A 4,353-nucleotide genomic window follows, 5' to 3' on the forward strand; every position below is an offset into this window, starting at 1 on the left:
TGTTGGAAATCGGGGAATGGTAGAAAGAAGTTGAAGCATTCACAGGGATTGAACACAGGAAACATTTGGAGTTCAATGCTAAGCTAATATCTCTATAGTTGCTAGTTGGAAGAATTGTGGTCCATCTTGATTTTCCTCTAGAAGTTGTTTCATCTTCCACCTGAAGACTCCAGCCCAATTGTGGAACTTTCCCTCTTTCATGGTCACTTTTATGCTAAAATTTACAGGATATCCAAAGAGAAAGTTCCTGTGATAATTTTCTACTTTACATCACTGACAGAGGTTGAGAGGAGGATAATAACGAGTCCTTAATATTTATCCTCTCCGTCATCTAAACTTTGTCAAGCTTGTAGATCAATACAACCACAAACACAATCACAGGTACATTTTTATAATAAAAAAATTACAGGCCAAAGGTAGAATGGAGTAAAGAGTTGCCCAAGAATTTGTGCATTTGGTGCATAATTTTAAGGCCTAACTTGTGTTGGGTTGTTTATAACAAAGTTGGATTAAGGTATTGATTGCTTCCACTATCTCAGTCCACATTTATGGAATGTGGATTGTAGGTCCATTCAATTTAATTAGAATTTCTTTTGTTATAACTATTGTGCATTGCAAGATCTATGTTGTTTGGCTGCTCTTTTCTCTAATATATATGAGAATGCAACATATTTTCTGAAGAAGCCAATTTATTAACATGTAGAGTAAAAGAAACCATTGTTGAAGAAGCCCATCTTGCTGGAAACTAATAAACATATTAAACAAGACCTAGAAAAAGGGCCAAAGATCTTCAGGAAGAATTCAATCGGTTCCTTGAGGCTCTTTTTCATCATGGAATTTTTTTGTTGTTCTCTAGCTGAATATCCCTATAGATATTTTACATGGATCATTCCATGGGGTGCAATACGAGCTCTTGGTATTCCTCAACAGGTACAGTTTTGAAAAATCCTAGCCTGTTTCAATGCCAATAGTTGTAGCTCACAAATGATTTTCTAGGATTTTTCTGAGACACATTCTGTTAATGTTGCAGGGGATTTAATAAATGGACAATTTCCTAGACCCCAAAGTGACAGTGTCACCAATGAATACATCTTTGTGAATGTATTTAATAACCTGAATCAAGCTTTCTTATTAACTTGGTAAATTCTTTGGTTTCTATCTTTGTGGATTGGCCAACTGAGATTCATGGATTTATTTGGTGATCTACAATATTGCGTTGAGGTCTTTAAACAATTTTTGGTACAGGAGTGGCATCCAGCAATGGAGAAATTCATGGAAAGATGGAGTACCTAGCAAAAACTGCCCCATACCAAAGGAAAACTCCACGTCCAAGTTCGAGGTGAAGGACTAGATAGGTATCTACTATTACTTCCCATCATTGTATTTTCATAAAGTTGCAGGGGGATTTGGAGGACTAAATGTGGCTAGAAGGACCCTGATCCCTATTCCATTCCCTCCACCTGATGGTGATATCACTTTGCACATAGGTAACTGGTACAAAACCAACGCTTTTGTAAATTATTAATCCATCCCTGAAACATGTATATCTCTTGAAATTAAAAAGACTGGGTATGTTCAACTTCAGCGTGTCCAGTGGAATGTTCTCTTGCAATGCATCAATCTGACCATATTCTATCTTTAGGCAGATCCTTAGAAGAACACTTGATGTGGGAAGATCTATTGGTAATCCTGATGTTGTTCACATTCATGGTCGTGGGCTACCAAATGAAATAGAAATTACAGTGGAACAAGGTACTTATCACTAATCTCTATCATAAGGCAGTTTGGTAGATTTAGTATAGGTGTTTCTAGCCTTTCAACAATTCACAAGATCTAGTTTATTTTTATTTTATCTGATGGATTTTGAATCCATTGGTTCTTCTCTTGACATGTATCTAAAATGACACATTTGTTAATCTGCAAGGAAAACATACCGCCTCTAAATTTCAAATGTGGGATTGTCATCATCTTTGAACTTCAGGATTTAAGATCACAAATTGAAGCTTGTGGAGGTAGAAGGATCTCACACCATCCGAAATGTATATGATTCTCTTTACATTCATGTTGGCCAGTCCTACATTGCTATGGTCACTACGGATTAGCCACCTCGGGACTATTACATTATTGCATCTACTTGTTTTAAAAGTCCTGTTATTTTTAATACTGGCATTTTCTGCTACAACAGTTCCTAGAAGCAGGTTTTTGGACCAATTCCAGGGGTCCAACAACCAAGATTAATTGGTCTGTGAACCAGTCCAGAACCATCAGGTTTGGTTCTTGCCTTGATTACTTTGGTTTTAGCATAATTCATGTGTGAGATAATATTAGATTTTACAGATAAATAGATAGATGAATGTATATCTGTATGATTGATAATGTTTTATGATTACCAGAAAATACAGATAAAAGATCATCATATAAATTGGGGATAGCTATTAAAAATAAATTTCAAAGAATGGTTAATTGTTTTTTGGTTTGATTAGTTGGGATTGTGGCTTTCCATCTCATCTATCTAGGTTCAAGTCTCCTAAAGCATGTTCTAGATTATATTGTTTAGGTTAGGTTCAAGAAGGAAAAATCCCCCAAAGAATCTCAGCTAAACAAAGTTGAATTTTAAAATATCTAGGAGTTTGTACTTATCCTATATAATCAAGTTCTCAAAATTTGAATGGCTAATGTTGTACAAATGGAACTGGACAGCCAGTGCGGCTCGTCCAAATCCAGAAGGATCTTTCCACTACGGGAAAATCAACATTACTCGAACAATAATCCTCTCAAACTAAGCCCCCACCATCGATGGCAAACAATGTTATGTAGTGAATGGTGTTTCCTACGTGTGTTCTAAAACACCATTGCAGCTTGTAGATTACTACAACATAAGTAGAGTGTTTGTCGCTGGTACATTCCTGATAGTCCCAACGTTACATTATCTGCTCACAAGGTGAAGGTTGTGCTAAATGTGGAATTATGTTCTTTCATTTAGAATTTGAGAAGAAAATACAAAGGGCCATGACCAAATTCCAGTGGAAATCGCTATCGTTAGAGGGTAATTCAGAAGTATTGAGGAGGTTATGTGTTGAGGAGCTGCGTACAAGACTACAAAGTGTAGTCAAGGTCTGAGAAGGAGAACAAGTAGGAAAATTTGAGGATTTTCCTACTATAAAGAGGGCTAAGCTTTTAAAAATCATAGTCAAGCCCTTAATACCTAAATCCTGCAAATTGGGTATGGAAGTGGCAACGTCCTTCAACAGAGTACATTTATTCACAAACCCTACAAACGCTAGATTTCAAATACATTCCTGTGTTTGTTCAGGGTTCCCTAACTAGGTTTTTAAGGGTTTTGGAGGCCAACTGGATATCTTGGTCCTGCAATTGATTCATACATTTAAAAAAATTTAAGTGTTTGACGTGTTTGAAGAGCGAAAACGAGAGAAAGAAGGAGTGCACGGGACTTGAGCTTTTGGTATTTTTGTGTGAACACTTCCTTCCAGACTCCGCGCTCCATGGATGCTGAGAGTAAATATTGCTACCCCACTAGTAGTGTCGTGGCGAGGAGGGGAAACAGTTACTGTGGCTCCTGGCAATCTCCACAGTGCTCTCCATTTTTTCCCTTTGGTTAAGTGCTCCTCTCTATCGAATCAATAGTTACTGTGGCTCCTAGAAATCTCCACACTGCTCTCTATTTTTTTCCTTTGGTTATGGGCTCCTTCCAGACTCTGCACCCCATGGATGCTGAGAGTAAATCCCGCAGCCCTGCTAGAATTGTCATGGTGAGGAGGGGCAATAGTTACTGTTCCAAACCCTACGCCCCATGGATGCTGAGAGTAAATCCCGCAGCCCCGCTAGCGTGTCGTGGTGAGGAGGGGAAACAGTTACTTTGGCTCCTAGAAATCTCCACACTGCTTTCCATATTTTCCCTTTGGTTACAGGCTCATCTCTGCTGAATCAATAGTTACTGTGGCTCCTGGAAATCTCCACACTGCTCTCCATTTTTTCCTTTTGGTTATCGGCTCCTTCCAGACTTTTTTCCCCATGGATGCTGAGAGTAAATCACACGGCCCTGCTAGCAGTGTCATGGTGAGGAGGGGAAACAATTACTGTGGCTCTTGGAAATCTCCACACTCCCCTCCATTTTTTCCCTTTGGTTATGGGCTCCTCTCTACTGAATCAATTGAGCTAGTAGCAGGAATAGGAAATCCAATGGGGTATGGGAAACCTATGTGTAGTGCACAAATTATTGAATAGGAAAACACATTTAGATGATTGAAAAAGAGTTGGAAACAACAACTTTTGTTCATGCAAAATATATAAAGAGTGTTAGAGGGTGCAATATATACCAAGGGTATTAGAGTT

The 4,353-nt window shown here is 38.3% G+C and overlaps 1 pseudogene; it reads left to right on the forward strand.

The window, feature by feature from the left end:
• Positions 1–421: 421 nt before the first annotated feature.
• Positions 422–2,983, forward strand: LOC149264646 (L-ascorbate oxidase homolog; annotated as a pseudogene).
• Positions 2,984–4,353: the final 1,370 nt, after the last annotated feature.

The sequence above is a fragment of the Pinus tabuliformis genome, chromosome 6 (genome assembly GCF_031772625.1).
Source record: "Pinus tabuliformis cultivar Carrire ecotype Pingquan chromosome 6, CPIR1, whole genome shotgun sequence".
In the NCBI taxonomy this organism is placed as follows: domain Eukaryota; kingdom Viridiplantae; phylum Streptophyta; class Pinopsida; order Pinales; family Pinaceae; genus Pinus; species Pinus tabuliformis.